Raw genomic sequence first — 17,005 nt, forward strand, 5'->3', positions numbered from 1 at the left:
ACCGAGACCTTCCTCATCGCCACCAACCACAACATCAGGATCCTGATGGACAAGGGAGAAACAGCCGCCCTCATCCTCCTGGACCTATCAGCAGCCTTCGACACGGTTTGCCACCGCACCTTATCAACACGCCTCCATGACGCCGGAATCCAAGAGTAGGCCATGGCCTGGACCACATCCTTCCTCTCCGGCAGAACCCAGAGCGTCCGCCTCCCACCCTTCCGATCAAAAACCACAGAGATCTGCGGCGTCCCTCAGGGATCCTCCCTCAGCCCGACACTGTTCAATATCTACATGGCACCGCTCACCCATGTTGCACGACAGCATAGCCTCAACATCATCTCCTACATCGACGACACCCAGCTGATTATCTCCCTCACCGAAGACCCCCACACCGCCAAAGCCAATCTCCACAGATGAATGAAGGCCGTCGCCGACTGGATAAAGGACAGCAGACTGAAGCTGAATTCCGACAAGACGGAGGTCCTCATCCTCGGACCCAGCCCATCAGCCTGGGACGACTCCTGGTGGCCCACCTCACTAGGCACTAGGATCCTACCGACCACGCACGCAACCTGGGGGTCATCCTCGACTCCGCCCTCTCCATGACCAAAGAAGTCAACGCCGTCTCCGCGTCCTGCTTCAACACCCTCCGAATGCTCCGCAGGATCTTCAAATGGATCCCCCCGACACGAGAAAAACAGTCACCCAGGCCCTCGTCACCAGCAGACTCGACTACGGGAACGCCCTCTACTCAGGAACAACAACCAAGCTCCTGAGACGACTAGAACGAATCCAGAACGCCCCTGCACGACTAATCCTCGACGTACCCCGACGCAGCCACATCACACCCCATCTGAGAGGCCTACACTGGCTCCCCGTCAACCAGAGGATCACCTTCAAACTCCTCATCCACGCACACAAAGCGCTACACAACACCGGACCTACATACCTCAACGACCGACTCAGCTTCCACACCCCCACCCGCAGCCTCCGCTCTGCCAGCCTCTCCCTCGCCTCAGTTCCTCGTATCCGGAAAACCGCCTCCGGCGGCAGATCCTTCCCTTACCTCGCCGCCAAGACCTGGAACGCTATCCCTACCAGTCTACGACAGACCCAGGACCTGCTGGCCTTCAGAAGACTTCTCAAGACCTGGCTCTTAGATCAGTAGCAGCCCCCTCTCCCCCCCCCCCCCCGCCGCCTAGAGACCCTCGCAGGTATGTATTGCGCTTTAGAAATACAGTGATTGATTGATTGATTGAAATACTGCAAACTGAGTATTTCCCCAAACACATGGTTAATGTATCTTTGAAACACAGCAGGTGTCTTGCAATGTCCAAAAAGCATAACACCCTGCTAGTACTGCCCAAATTAAGCCCTGAAAGCAATCTTTCATGCGTTTCCTTTTTTAAATAAGAAGCACATTGTAGGCTCCAGATAAATCTAATGTGGTGATGATGTTAGCACCCTTAATAGAGTTTAAGATATCGCTGATGGGTGTTAATGTGTACTGCTTCTTAATGGAAACTACATGAAGGCATAAACCACAATAGAGGGCAATGAAGAGGACATGTTTTACGTGATCCAGCACAATTCCTCCTCAAAGTCCAAGTCAAATTTATGGTTAAGGTTAAAGAGAATTCACCTTCGTTCTGATTTAGAGATGTTTTTTGGCATCTAGTAAACAATGTGCTTGAGATGCAGTGCAAAGGTATTGAAAAAACACCTTTGTGCCCTGGAGTTTCATCGTCAGAAGGGTGTCCTCTGCTTACGTCATAAAAAGAATGACTTAACGTGAAGACTTGAGTATAAACATTAGATACCAGCAAAGCCTGGGATGATCCTTAAGGAACACTGCATGTTATAGATTAAGCCAGTGAAGAATAATGTGATGATACAGTGGGCTTGGTGCTAGGCACCCCCAAGGAGCCACGCTTCATTACTGCTTCTCTAAGCAAGTTAAGCAAGTTAGTAATATGTAATGGTTTACGGTTTAATAGGATGTGAGCTTCTACACTACCTTTATCGATCTTGACTCAAATACTGCCAGCAGCATGAACTCTGCCAGGAATACCTGTACTGTAGCACTCCTACAGTAAAGAGATGGCACATGGATGACGTTTCTGTGGCATGAATGCAGAAGGGGAATTTAGAAACTCCTGTCAGTACTATAGCTCGCCTCAGCTAGGAATAGTAATTCTCACAATAAGTACAAGATGGCATGGAAAGTACTGACAAGAGAACAGTAGCACTCCAACATGGCTGCATTGAGAGGCTGGAGAACGCTAGCCACTGTTGTACTATTTCAAACAACAAGGGGCCCCAATAGTATCAGCGAGGGACCTCGGGGAGCTTATTATACAAACACAACAATGGTCCCAAGCAAGGAGACAGAGGATGGTTGAGAATAAATATAGACTCAGTCAGTTCTATATTGCTGAAGACATGCCCAGCCGGACAGAGGTCTTCAAAGTTTATACTTGAGTAAGGATTTGTAACACAAAATAACACCTTCAACAATTCACGTGCGTGGGGCACAAGCCTGTACCCAACCACAACAATACATAGACACAGACAACACATAAAAGGGCTTGCAAGGCAAGAGCAGCAGTCTCTGTAGAATTCCAGTCATACAGAGAAATTTTTGTAAGTACCATTACATAGCATTGCATAGAGGTTCATTACACAAGTATATGGTACTCAAAAAGTCAACGGCGTTTCGGACCCCCTACTAAATGATGGGGTCCATCATCAGGACAAAACAATAATTGCCTTTAAATATAAGCCTCTTTTGCCAAAGAACGTATTGGTGAGAAGCTCACAAGCGAGCTTGAGAGGAATTCGATTCAGCAGGACCAGGATCTTGGAATGATTGTACCAAGGACTTGGGTAGCGAGAGAAAGTAAATTATCTTGTGGTCTCGGACCCAGGGGCGGAGCACGCGAAGTGCCTAGCTTCCGTTTGTGACCGCAATCCGGATACTACCGGCAGCGCCGAGTCGCGCTGGGGTCATGGAGCCAGGGGTGGCCGGGTCAGTCGGCTGTAATGAATTTCCTGGCTCTTTCATTACAGCCGACTGACCCGGCCACCCCTGGCTCCATGACCCCAGCGCGACTTGGCGCTGCCGGTAGTATCCGGATTGCGGTCACAAACGGAAGCTAGGCACTTCGCGTGCTCCGTCCCTGGGTCCGAGACCACAAGATAATTTACTTTCTCTCGCTACCCAAGTCCTTGGTACAATCATTCCAAGATCCTGGCCCTGCTGAATTGAATTCCTCTCAAGCTCGCTTGTGAGCTTCTCACCAATACGTTCTTTGGCAAAAGAGGCTTATATTTAAAGGCAATTATTGTTTTGTCCTGATGATGGACCCCATCATTTAGTAGGGGGTCCAAAACGCCGTCGACTTTTTGAGTACCATATACTTGTGTAATGAACCTCTATGCAATGCTATGTAATGGTACTTACAAAAATCTCTCAGTATGACTGGAATTCTACAGAGACTGCTGCTCTTGCCTTGCAAGCCCTTTTATGTGTTGTCTGTGTCTATGTATTGTTGTGGTTGGGTACAGGCTTGTGCCCCACGCACGTGAATTGTTGAAGGTTTTATTTTGTGTTACAAATCCTTACTCAAGTATAAACTTTGAAGACCTCTGTCCGAATGGGCATGTCTACAGCAATATAGAACTGACTGAGTCTATATTTATTCTCAACCATCCTCTGTCTCCTTGCTTAGCCACTGTTGTACAGCATGACATCGTTAAGGAGTATGGGTTGCAAGGAATATCCGTGCTGGAGCATGAATACCTTAAGCAGAGGAAAATGGAACAGCAATACTCCAGCATGAATGTGGTAAGTGCCTTGTTCAGGCACTACTGCATGCTGCAGAAAGGGGGTGGTACAAGGAATGCAATACTTCAGCATGAATGGAGTAAGGCGATTGAGCAAGGAATAGCTTGCATTGAAACAAATAACTTGCAAAGGTCCAGGAGGGCTGCTGTAAGCAATGTCCATAATCCAGAGTGTGTGATGGGAGGATATAGGGCCTGACATGGGCATCACTCTAGAATGCCAGCAGGAAATGAGTCAAAGAGCAATAATTAATTTCAACAGAATCCTTCTTAACTTTTGTAAAATGCAGTTATTAAAGTCTTGGGACTGATGAGTCTTGCTAGTGTCAAAAAGTGACTCCCTGGCTATTCCTTATTGTTGTGCTTAAATTCCAATGGGCCACTCGGCCTTTTATCCTTCTGAGGTCGATAACATGAGAACCAATGTGTCAGGAAAAGCGAAATATCTGTTATATGCAAACAGTGCAAAGAGACCCCTCGGGTGAGTGTGCGTCCTACACATATGCCTGTTAGTTTATGTGATATAAAGAGGTGTGTGACTTGAGGAAAAGACTGCGCAGTATACACCGATATAAACCATTTTCATGATGCGCCACCAAATCCTGCAAAACCAGCCCGAAGAACTGACTGACAAATTATATACGCCTTAAAAACCTTAGTTTACGCTCCTGATGCCTACCCCCAAGGAAATATTTTATTTTTTTGACAGCAAGATGATGTACATTACAACCCCTAGCTGGGTGAAGGGTGTGAAGGTGGAAACACATAATTATCATAAGGAGAGGCTGTTACAGCCTCCTGCTGCCAGGAGGATACGCAAATGTTTACCTTTTTTATTTATCCTTATGCACACGCAGCTAATAGTCTTCCAAATCCTGATGGAGGCTGTGAGAGCAGGTGTTTGGGGACTGACTGACCTGAACTAAACAAGCCGGAGAGAGGGTAGGGTAGAGTGCCAAGGGAGGCAGACAGAAAGTTCTCCTGCCCAGCAGAAGCCTATGCTACCTTCCTTGCAGCATCCCGGCCTTAGTGACATTGTTAATTAATTTAAAATTCTACTTAAAACGAGCATATTGCTTTGCACGCCTCACCAGCCACTCTAATATCTGTATTGAACACCTTCGTGTGGTGGGATTAGTGATGAAATAGCTTTCTTGCCAAATTTCAGCAATAAGAAATTACTGTTCTCAAAAATATTATTTTGTACAAAGCAACTTTGTTTCTTTTTTGTGTCATTTCTTAAATGATGCTTTAACAAACATTCCTGCAGTACAGCCCAAGCCACCCCACTCAATCAAGACTGCCCTACTCAAGCCAATGCACCCTAGACCAATCAAAAACCATTCACCCCAATCTATTCTGTCCACTACACTCCAACCCTTCCCTTTACCAATCTCCAGTTCCCCCCACTCCGATCTGCCCCACTCCAGTCTACACCAATCTGCCTCACTATAATCCGCCCCACTCCAAAACAGTCTGCCCACTCCAATCCGCCCAGCTCCAGTCCAAAAAAGTCTGCCCACTCCTACCCAAGACATTTTGCCCACTCCATTCCATCTCATCCCAATCTGCCCTACTCCAATCCACCTTGCCCCATTTCAATCCACCCCATCCAGTCCACCCACTCCAATCCACCCCACTCATTCTAGTCCACTCTAACCCAATCCAATCAAATTCATTCCAGTCAATCCACCCGCTACCTCAATCCACTCTACTCTGACACTGCACTCTATGAATCGGTCACTCAACTCTGCCCCCTCTACAACATTCTAACCCCCCCCCCCTCCCCCCCCGCTGCCACTCCACTTTAAAACAATCTCTAGTCCAACAAATCCAGTCTACGACACTCTACTCTCACCACCCTACTCTAGGACACTCCACGCCACAAACGTCATGCTGAACTGCAGCCACACTTTTGTACAGCATGGCAAAAGCACATTGCCAAAGCCAATAGCTCTTGTATAGGCGAGACCTATTGGCTATGCCAATGCTTGTTTTAGGAGTGACGGTGTGAACGCGGGGCAGCTGTGCGCGCTGTTGCCTGGCACACTGCTCTAGCATTGCGCGCTGGCACTGACGCCACTGTTGGACTTGGCATGAGATCCGGTACTTATCAACACTGAGGCCTCAGCAAACAATCACCAGGTACTTGTAGTATTTTTGCAGCCAGATCTCCAGGAAGGTGCGCCCGGCTGCCCCTCCTCGTCCCCTTTTACCTGCTTCCTGATCCCTGACAGCCCGTGGAGGCTGAGACGTCGCTGACGGTGCTAACGCAAACACGCCTGACCTGTTTGGAGAGACCCGGGGCCGCCTGCCATTCTCGCTCTTGCAGACGTGAGCAGGGAGGTGAGAGGGCAGGCCTGCCGTGCGGCGTGAACTCCAGGTCCTGAAGTCGCTCCTTCCAGAGGACCCTATACAGGATCGGGTAGGTTGGGGTGGGTGCATGCCCTGCTGGCTTTACTATGAGGGGGTGTTCGGTGGACAATCGTCCATGTTTTGCCTGGAGATACCTTGAGTTTTACTGCACGGTGTTTCATATCCCGTGCCCGTGGGCATTGGCACACAGCTCATGCCAGGCAGAGAACACGTTCACTTGCCTGCTCAGTCTTGTTTCCCTCTTCTGGCTCCGCGTTAGGCAGCTCTGCATCCCTGTTTTTATGTCGTGCTTTCTGTGCCTGTGTTGATTACTCAATCACCTGTCATTTTAGTCTGTAGCGCGCCTTCCATACAGAGAAGTGTCCAGACAAATGGGTGGATTTAGGGTTTGGTGTTGGTGAAAGGTGCCACATTGAAATCACGGAGGAGTTTCTCACGCGACCCTCTTCTGCTCATCCGGTTCTCACGGTGGGCCCTCGGATTAAGCGTTTGCTACTGTCCATGCATGAGCATTACTGAATCTTCACACTTCTCACCAGTGAGGGTCGAGTTTCTTGCACTGCCCACCAGTGCGCATCCAGCTTCAGACTGCTCATGGTTGTGTGCCTGATTTCTCACACTGCCCACTTCGCTTGCTGCCCTCTCGAGTACGTGCATCTTGCCACACTGCCCACGAGAGACTCCCAGCTTTTCACCCTTCCTACTTGTGAACATGTAGCAGCATCTTGTGCTTCCAACCAGCAGCCATCCAGGCATAACCTCTGCTCACGGGTGAATATCGAACTTCCCTCTCTGCCCAACAGATCACACTAAATGTATCCCATCGAGTTTAGGCTCTCCACATTCAGTCTTTTGAACAGAAGTAATAAACTAAACTCTGAGTTTAGGCTCTCCACATTCAGTCTTCTGAACAGAAGTAATAAACTGTTCTTTATATGGAGACACATATAACTGTAACAGGTAAGAACAGCACCATGGTAAATTTGGAGGCACAAAAACGAGAATTATCCAAAAAGTAATAGCTGTTGCTGAACCATCAAAAAGGGTTCAACCCTGAAGAAGGGCAAATCCGGCGCTCCTTCCTCCAGGTAGTTTCAAACGTTTCGCGGCTCACTCAACACATTCAGTGGTTCTTGGTTGCCAGGTATATGATTACCCGTGTCCTTGCTTTGTGGAGCTTTCAGGGGGGTGGGGCAATTCTTCCAGCGAGATGCAGGGGCTCTAAGAAGGGGTGAAAAAACAAGAAAGCCTCGTTCGACAAGTAAATCGTCCTCTAAAGACCGGTGAAGTACTCGGGTGCGGCTGCAATAAGACGAAAGCCCGACCAGCCAGCCTACAGCAGCTCAAAAACGGTGTGTGTGTGTCTGGGAAGCTGTCTCATCCCGGGCTGACACACACGATGACAAGAGGGGGAGGGGGGGGGGTTGGGGTATGGGGTTATTGGGGTAGGGACTGAAGCTTTTTGAGCCCTATGGGCGTTGCTCTTCTGCCTGTCACATAGAGCACGTACACATACAGTGTAGTTTCCAAAGTGCCAGAGACTACTATGGCAATGTGTGCTTCTTGAGAACAAAAATAACTTTTGCTTTTAGCAAAAAAAAAGTGCTTTTAGTTTGATGAGGGCACCTCAGCTTCCACAGCAATAACGCTTGTAAAACCCTGACAACACAAGGATGTGGCCTAACGGCTAGGGTGGTGGATCTCATCTGGGTAACTGGGTTCGAGTCTCGTCAATGACGCTCAACATCCTGTGATTCTGGGCAAATCACTTAATCTCCCTTTGCCTAACAAAAATGAATGTGTCCTTATGTAACCCAACTGGTGCTCTTGTAAAGCGCTCTGATACCGGATACCTTCGGGTCAAGTTCGCGCTGTATAAATACTCAGGAAAAAAAAGCAAGAGAGGTGGCAGCAATGCCACACAGATTGGCTTTGATGTTGATGATGTACTCGTTCTCCGATCTTGCACATGCTCACCTCTTTGGTTTGTGTTATATTAGCTGATCCTAAAGATCTGAATTCCAATTGCTGGTGCTGTAAACAGTCAGATCTGCAACTGTCGCAAATCTTGTATTTGCAAGACCTTCTGATTTCTGGTTCTTGCGTCATTTGTATGTATAATTTTGATACCTAGTATTTGCATTCCCCCTTACGTTCCAAAATACTGGTGCCTAGCACTCTCTGTGAAACTCTAACATCTGGGATTGGCACAGCCTTCTGTGACGGTTGTAGTTGTTAGGTGATTTTGTACAGCTTTGTATGTCAGTGCTTTCGCCTTTGGGCACTGTGCTTCCTAGTGAGTCCACATTTCTGTATCGGCCTTGGATATTTTACTCTCCCACCTCCATGTTGGCGATTCCTGGTGTCTGCAGTGTTGTCTTTGGCAGCCTGAGCTTTTCTATTTGCAGAGATCATTACGAGTAATTGCTGGCAAATGTATTAGTGCCAGCTCTAATATTTGTTCTTCTATTTGAATAAAACTTTGATGCTGGCTGACTTATGTATTCTTTTCTCTGTTGACAGACCCAGTAGTTCCTCAGAAGTTGGCACCCCAGTCTGGCGATGCGCAATGCGGGGGTGGGGGGATCGCTGTGCCAGACTGTTGTGGCCTAGTAACGGTATTGACCTTTTCACATGTTTGCCGGGTTCTTTTTCGGTATTTGAAAATGGGGTTGGGAGCTATTTTCGTTAGACAGGACAGTGTTTTACGTATTCTCTGTAATCCAGATCTCAGCATGAAGTTCTATATTGTGAGAGGCGTACAGGAAGCCGCCTTTGATGTCTTCCACCCATGTAGGTGTACCGCCAACATGCTTTTTTAGATCGAGGCCTGCCAGACAATGCAGCTGTCTGGTTTGCCAATTGCTTCCCTGGGAATTCAATCCGACCTTTGTTTATCATTGCCTTTATGGTTTGTAACTCACATTTGCTTGCTTTAATTTGCTATTTGTTTTAAACTGTCCAGCTCGAATTAGTCCTTCCCCTTACCCAAACCCTATTTATTGTATTGTTCCACTAGTGTTCGAAATTTGGAAGCAGGCCTTTAACCCTTTGCATGCTCGTGACAGCCGGGATCAGTCACGCGTCAAGGTGGGCATGTGCGCCGGACGGCCCCCGCCTGTCCGAATCCCGCCCACTTTGTAAAACCCCTGCGCAGGCCGAAAATTCGCGCTGCACACAAGGGGTTACATTTTTCACATTTACTGTTTATTCAAAGACGGAGGTCAAATGTCAGACTCTCTCTTTCAGGGAGCATGGTATTTATTTTTTAGGTCTCGCCTAGACGAAAGCAAAAGCGAAGCTTTTGCTGTCTATGCGAGACAACTTATGTTGCCACTTTTCTGGGAATATTGTGGACATCAGACTGTTACGAGCTTTTTCTGCTGTAGTCAGGCTGTCACGAGCTTCTCCTTTGGAGATTTGACCTCGTGAGCGCGCCTTGACTGCATCTAATGGGCCGTGCGCTTCCTTTAGTCAGTTTCACCTTGACTTGCACTTTCAAAGTGAAATGAAACAATGTGTCTGGTGGTTGTTCATGTGGAGTGCCTTCTGACCTCGTGAGCGCGCCTTGACTGCATCTAATGTGTGTGGCTTTTTTTTCAACGTGGCCCGGGCGCTTGCTTCAGTCAGTTTCGCTTTTAAGGTGCAGGCGTCAATGGGTCTGGTACTTGTTTTATTTCCATTTAATGCTCTTTGGAACAACAATTTTATATTACTTGTGTGTATTACCACTGGCCAGAATTTCAAAGACTTATATTCACGCAAGTGAAATAATACTATTGTGATTAGGGCCGATTTTTGGAGTCTGACCGTTCAGAGTGGAGCTTCAGAGTGGAGCTTCAGAGTGGAGCTTCAGAGTGGAGCTACAGAGTGGAGCTACAGAGTGGAGCTACAGAGTGGAGCTACAGAGTGGAGCTACAGAGTGCAGAGTGGAGCTTCAGAGTGGAGCTTCAGAGTGGAGCTTCAGAGTGGAGCTTCAGAGTGGAGCTACAGAGTGCAGAGTGGAGCTTCAGAGTGGAGCTTCAGAGTGCAGAGTGGAGCTTCAGAGTGCAGAGTGGAGCTTCAGAGTGGAGCTTCAGAGTGGAGCTTCAGAGTGGAGCTTCAGAGTGCAGAGTGGAGCTTCCGAGTGGAGCTTCCGAGTGGAGCTTCCGAGTGGAGCTTCAGAGTGCAGAGTGGAGCTTCCGAGTGGAGCTTCCGAGTGGAGCTTCAGAGTGCAGAGTGGAGCTTCCGAGTGGAGCTTCCGAGTGGAGCTTCAGAGTGCAGAGTGGAGCTTCCGAGTGGAGCTTCCGAGTGGAGCTTCAGAGTGCAGAGTGGAGCTTCCGAGTGGAGCTTCCGAGTGGAGCTTCCGAGTGGAGCTTCCGAGTGGAGCTTCCGAGTGGAGCTTCCGAGTGGAGCTTCCGAGTGGAGCTTCAGAGTGGAGCTTCAGAGTGCAGAGTGGAGCTTCAGAGTGCAGAGTGGAGCTTCAGAGTGCAGAGTGGAGCTTCAGAGTGCAGAGTGGAGCTTCAGAGTGGAGCTTCAGAGTGGAGCTTCAGAGTGGAGCTTCAGAGTGGAGCTTCAGAGTGGAGCTTCAGAGTGGAGCTTCAGAGTGGAGCTTCAGAGTGGAGCTTCAGAGTGCAGAGTGGAGCTTCAGAGTGGAGCTTCAGAGTGGAGCTTCAGAGTGGAGCTTCAGAGTGGAGCTTCAGAGTGGAGCTTCAGAGTGGAGCTTCAGAGTGGAGCTTCAGAGTGGAGCTTCAGAGTGGAGCTTCAGAGTGGAGCTTCAGAGTGGAGCTTCAGAGTGGAGCTTCAGAGTGGAGCTTCAGAGTGGAGCTTCAGAGTGGAGCTTCAGAGTGCAGAGTGGAGCTTCAGAGTAGAGCTTCAGAGTGGAGCTTCAGAGTGCAGAGTGGAGCTTCAGAGTGGAGCTTCAGAGTGCAGAGTGGAGCTTCAGAGTGGAGCTTCAGAGTGCAGAGTGGAGCTTCAGAGTAGAGCTTCAGAGTGGAGCTTCAGAGTGCAGAGTGGAGCTTCAGAGTAGAGCTTCAGAGTGGAGCTTCAGAGTGGAGCTTCAGAGTGCAGAGTGGAGCTTCAGAGTAGAGCTTCAGAGTGGAGCTTCAGAGTGCAGAGTGGAGCTTCAGAGTGGAGCTTCAGAGTGCAGAGTGGAGCTTCAGAGTGGAGCTTCAGAGTGCAGAGTGGAGCTTCAGAGTAGAGCTTCAGAGTGGAGCTTCAGAGTGCAGAGTGGAGCTTCAGAGTAGAGCTTCAGAGTGGAGCTTCAGAGTGCAGAGTGGAGCTTCAGAGTGGAGCTTCAGAGTGGAGCTTCAGAGTGGAGCTTCAGAGTGGAGCTTCAGAGTGGAGCTTCAGAGTGGAGCTTCAGAGTGCAGAGTGGAGCTTCAGAGTGGAGCTTCAGAGTGGAGCTTCAGAGTGGAGCTTCAGAGTGGAGCTTCAGAGTGCAGCTTCAGAGTGCAGCTTCAGAGTGCAGCTTCAGAGTGCAGCTTCAGAGTGGAGCTTCAGAGTGCAGAGTGGAGCTTCAGAGTGCAGAGTGGAGCTTCAGAGTGGAGCTTCAGAGTGGAGCTTCAGAGTGCAGAGTGGAGCTTCAGAGTAGAGCTTCAGAGTGGAGCTTCCGAGTGGAGCTTCCGAGTGGAGCTTCCGAGTGGAGCTTCCGAGTGGAGCTTCAGAGTGCAGAGTGGAGCTTCCGAGTGGAGCTTCAGAGTGCAGAGTGGAGCTTCAGAGTAGAGCTTCAGAGTGCAGAGTGGAGCTTCAGAGTAGAGCTTCAGAGTGGAGCTTCAGAGTGCAGAGTGGAGCTTCAGAGTAGAGCTTCAGAGTGGAGCTTCAGAGTGCAGAGTGGAGCTTCAGAGTAGAGCTTCAGAGTGGAGCTTCAGAGTGCAGAGTGGAGCTTCAGAGTGGAGCTTCAGAGTGGAGCTTCAGAGTAGAGCTTCAGAGTGGAGCTTCAGAGTGCAGAGTGGAGCTTCCGAGTGGAGCTTCCGAGTGGAGCTTCCGAGTGGAGCTTCAGAGTGGAGCTTCAGAGTGCAGAGTGGAGCTTCAGAGTGGAGCTTCAGAGTGGAGCTTCCGAGTGGAGCTTCAGAGTGGAGCTTCCGAGTGGAGCTTCAGAGTGGAGCTTCAGAGTGGAGCTTCCGAGTGGAGCTTCAGAGTGCAGAGTGGAGCTTCCGAGTGGAGCTTCCGAGTGGAGCTTCCGAGTAGAGCTTCAGAGTGGAGCTTCAGAGTGCAGAGTGGAGCTTCCGAGTGGAGCTTCCGAGTGGAGCTTCCGAGTGGAGCTTCCGAGTGGAGCTTCAGAGTGGAGCTTCAGAGTGCAGAGTGGAGCTTCAGAGTGGAGCTTCAGAGTGGAGCTTCAGAGTGGAGCTTCAGAGTGGAGCTTCAGAGTGGAGCTTCCGAGTGGAGCTTCCGAGTGGAGCTTCCGAGTGGAGCTTCAGAGTGGAGCTTCAGAGTGGAGCTTCCGAGTGGAGCTTCAGAGTGGAGCTTCAGAGTGGAGCTTCAGAGTGGAGCTTCAGAGTGGAGCTTCAGAGTGGAGCTTCCGAGTGGAGCTTCAGAGTGCAGAGTGGAGCTTCAGAGTGGAGCTTCAGAGTGGAGCTTCAGAGTGCAGAGTGGAGCTTCCGAGTGGAGCTTCCGAGTGGAGCTTCCGAGTGGAGCTTCCGAGTGGAGCTTCCGAGTGGAGCTTCCGAGTGGAGCTTCAGAGTGCAGAGTGGAGCTTCCGAGTGCAGAGTGGAGCTTCCGAGTGGAGCTTCCGAGTGGAGCTTCCGAGTGGAGCTTCCGAGTGGAGCTTCCGAGTGGAGCTTCCGAGTGGAGCTTCCGAGTGGAGCTTCCGAGTGCAGAGTGGAGCTTCAGAGTGGAGCTTCAGAGTGGAGCTTCAGAGTGGAGCTTCAGAGTGGAGCTTCCGAGTGGAGCTTCAGAGTGCAGAGTGGAGCTTCAGAGTGGAGCTTCAGAGTGGAGCTTCAGAGTGGAGCTTCAGAGTGCAGAGTGGAGCTTCCGAGTGGAGCTTCCGAGTGGAGCTTCCGAGTGGAGCTTCCGAGTGGAGCTTCAGAGTGCAGAGTGGAGCTTCCGAGTGGAGCTTCCGAGTGGAGCTTCCGAGTGGAGCTTCCGAGTGGAGCTTCCGAGTGGAGCTTCCGAGTGGAGCTTCAGAGTGCAGAGTGGAGCTTCAGAGTGGAGCTTCAGAGTGGAGCTTCAGAGTGGAGCTTCAGAGTGGAGCTTCAGAGTGGAGCTTCAGAGTGGAGCTTCAGAGTGGAGCTTCAGAGTGCAGAGTGGAGCTTCAGAGTGGAGCTTCAGAGTGGAGCTTCAGAGTGGAGCTTCAGAGTGGAGCTTCAGAGTGGAGCTTCAGAGTGGAGCTTCAGAGTGGAGCTTCCGAGTGGAGCTTCCGAGTGGAGCTTCAGAGTGGAGCTTCAGAGTGGAGCTTCAGAGTGGAGCTTCAGAGTGGAGCTTCAGAGTGGAGCTTCCGAGTGGAGCTTCCGAGTGGAGCTTCCGAGTGGAGCTTCCGAGTGGAGCTTCAGAGTGCAGAGTGGAGCTTCAGAGTGGAGCTTCAGAGTGCAGAGTGGAGCTTCAGAGTGGAGCTTCAGAGTGCAGAGTGGAGCTTCAGAGTAGAGCTTCAGAGTGGAGCTTCAGAGTGCAGAGTGGAGCTTCAGAGTAGAGCTTCAGAGTGGAGCTTCAGAGTGCAGAGTGGAGCTTCAGAGTAGAGCTTCAGAGTGGAGCTTCAGAGTGCAGAGTGGAGCTTCAGAGTAGAGCTTCAGAGTGGAGCTTCAGAGTGCAGAGTGGAGCTTCAGAGTGGAGCTTCAGAGTGGAGCTTCAGAGTGGAGCTTCAGAGTGGAGCTTCAGAGTGGAGCTTCAGAGTGGAGCTTCAGAGTGGAGCTTCAGAGTGGAGCTTCAGAGTGGAGCTTCAGAGTGGAGCTTCAGAGTGGAGCTTCAGAGTGGAGCTTCAGAGTGGAGCTTCAGAGTGCAGCTTCAGAGTGCAGCTTCAGAGTGGAGCTTCAGAGTGGAGCTTCCGAGTGCAGAGTGGAGCTTCAGAGTAGAGCTTCAGAGTGGAGCTTCAGAGTGCAGAGTGGAGCTTCAGAGTAGAGCTTCAGAGTGGAGCTTCAGAGTGCAGAGTGGAGCTTCAGAGTGGAGCTTCAGAGTGCAGAGTGGAGCTTCAGAGTGGAGCTTCAGAGTGCAGAGTGGAGCTTCAGAGTAGAGCTTCAGAGTGCAGAGTGGAGCTTCAGAGTGGAGCTTCAGAGTGGAGCTTCAGAGTGGAGCTTCAGAGTAGAGCTTCAGAGTGCAGCTTCAGAGTGGAGCTTCAGAGTGGAGCTTCAGAGTGGAGCTTCAGAGTGGAGCTTCAGAGTGGAGCTTCAGAGTGGAGCTTCAGAGTGGAGCTTCAGAGTGGAGCTTCAGAGTGGAGCTTCAGAGTGGAGCTTCAGAGTGGAGCTTCAGAGTGCAGAGTGGAGCTTCAGAGTGCAGAGTGGAACTTCAGAGTGGAGCTTCAGAGTGGAGCTTCAGAGTGGAGCTTCAGAGTGGAGCTTCCGAGTGGAGCTTCCGAGTGGAGCTTCAGAGTGGAGCTTCAGAGTGGAGCTTCAGAGTGGAGCTTCAGAGTGGAGCTTCAGAGTGGAGCTTCAGAGTGGAGCTTCAGAGTGCAGAGTGGAGCTTCAGAGTGCAGAGTGGAGCTTCCGAGTGGAGCTTCCGAGTGGAGCTTCCGAGTGGAGCTTCAGAGTGGAGCTTCAGAGTGGAGCTTCAGAGTGGAGCTTCAGAGTGGAGCTTCAGAGTGCAGAGTGGAGCTTCAGAGTGGAGCTTCAGAGTGCAGAGTGGAGCTTCAGAGTGGAGCTTCAGAGTGCAGAGTGGAGCTTCAGAGTAGAGCTTCAGAGTGGAGCTTCAGAGTGCAGAGTGGAGCTTCAGAGTAGAGCTTCAGAGTGGAGCTTCAGAGTGCAGAGTGGAGCTTCAGAGTAGAGCTTCAGAGTGGAGCTTCAGAGTGCAGAGTGGAGCTTCAGAGTAGAGCTTCAGAGTGGAGCTTCAGAGTGGAGCTTCAGAGTAGAGCTTCAGAGTGGAGCTTCAGAGTGGAGCTTCAGAGTGGAGCTTCAGAGTGGAGCTTCAGAGTGGAGCTTCAGAGTGGAGCTTCAGAGTGGAGCTTCAGAGTGGAGCTTCAGAGTGGAGCTTCAGAGTGGAGCTTCAGAGTGCAGCTTCAGAGTGGAGCTTCAGAGTGCAGAGTGGAGCTTCAGAGTGCAGAGTGGAGCTTCAGAGTGCAGAGTGGAGCTTCAGAGTGCAGAGTGGAGCTTCAGAGTGCAGAGTGGAGCTTCAGAGTGGAGCTTCAGAGTGGAGCTTCAGAGTGGAGCTTCAGAGTGCAGCTTCAGAGTGCAGCTTCAGAGTGCAGCTTCAGAGTGCAGCTTCAGAGTGCAGCTTCAGAGTGCAGCTTCAGAGTGCAGCTTCAGAGTGCAGCTTCAGAGTGCAGCTTCAGAGTGCAGCTTCAGAGTGGAGCTTCAGAGTGGAGCTTCAGAGTGGAGCTTCAGAGTGCAGCTTCAGAGTGCAAAGTGGAGCTTCAGAGTGCAGAGTGGAGCTTCAGAGTGCAGAGTGGAGCTTCAGAGTGTCAAGAGCAATGCCAATAGCTCTAACTTTAACAAAGGCAAAACCATTGCATTGTAAATGCTTGTTATTTTACCGAATCACATGCTCATGCTGCTGCCTGGTTTGTCTACATGCACACAGGCAGAATCACTCGGTACAAAATGGCTCCTGTTCACTCGTCAGTACGGTCTTGCGCCGCCCCACCTTCCCCCTGCCAAATACATTCATTCCAAATACTGCTTATTTTCATATCAGACTGACTTCTCACATCTGGGATAGCAGGGGCACCTTCCACAGTGATTAGTGCTTCACAAAAAATAATTCTCGGCTAGCGCTCAGAAGCCTTGAAGCTTTGATTGAATGACACTGCAGTTTGATGCCCCGCTCGTTTTTTGATGCTATGCGTTCCAGACACTGATTTTATTAAGACTCACTTGGAGCTCTAAACTGTCACTTGATCTTTCTTTGGGTCATTTCGTTTGCCCGGAAGGACTAACATATCTGTGAAACCCTCTTCTTTTATAGTTTGAGCACCGTCTTCGTTTAGCAGGATAACATTATACATTTGAAAATACAAATATCCGGGAAGAGCAGAGAGCAAATCTCCGCGATGTTGGGCATTCTCCTATCATAAAGGAAGCGTGTTGGTGGGACCTGTGGCATCTAACGCATCATTTAACCCTATATGCGTGGGCACCTACCACAATAATGTATAGGATGAGTTTGTTCCGTTCCCGTTTTTAATTTGATGTAAAACTCAAATCACTGCACACTCTACTACACACTCTCTACTACACACTCTCTACTACAGTCACTACTCTCTACTACACACTCCCTACTACAGTCACTACTCTCTACTACACATTCTGCTACACACTCTCTACTACAGTCACTACTCTCTGCTACGCACTCTACTCTCTACTACACTCTACTACACACTCTCTACTACACACTCTACTACACACTCTCTACTACAGTCACTACTCTCTGCTACGCACTCTACTCTCTACTACACACTCTACTACACACTCTCTACTACACACTCTACTACACACTCTCTACTACAGTCGCTACTCTCTACTACACACTGTACTACACACTCTACTACAGTCACTACTCTCTACTACACACTACTACACACTCTCTACTACAATCACTACTCTCTACTACACACTCACTACACACTCACTACTACAGCCACTACTCTCTTCGACACACTCTATACTAGACACTCTCTACTACACACTATCTACTACAGTCACTACTCTCTACTACACAC

General features: G+C 49.9%; 1 long non-coding RNA gene across 1 annotated transcript in view; it reads left to right on the top strand.

Annotated features, from left to right (window-relative positions):
• The first annotated feature begins 6,069 nt into the window (after positions 1 to 6,069).
• LOC147668190 (uncharacterized) overlaps positions 6,070 to 17,005 on the top strand; it is a 120,402-nt gene continuing 109,466 nt past the window's right edge. Inside the window, exon 1 of the long non-coding RNA XR_015304148.1 lies at positions 6,070 to 6,274. This is a non-coding gene — a long non-coding RNA (uncharacterized LOC147668190). The remainder of the gene's footprint in view (positions 6,275 to 17,005) is intronic.

The sequence above is a fragment of the Lissotriton vulgaris genome, unplaced genomic scaffold (assembly GCF_964263255.1).
Source record: "Lissotriton vulgaris unplaced genomic scaffold, aLisVul1.2 SCAFFOLD_1181, whole genome shotgun sequence".
In the NCBI taxonomy this organism is placed as follows: domain Eukaryota; kingdom Metazoa; phylum Chordata; class Amphibia; order Caudata; family Salamandridae; genus Lissotriton; species Lissotriton vulgaris.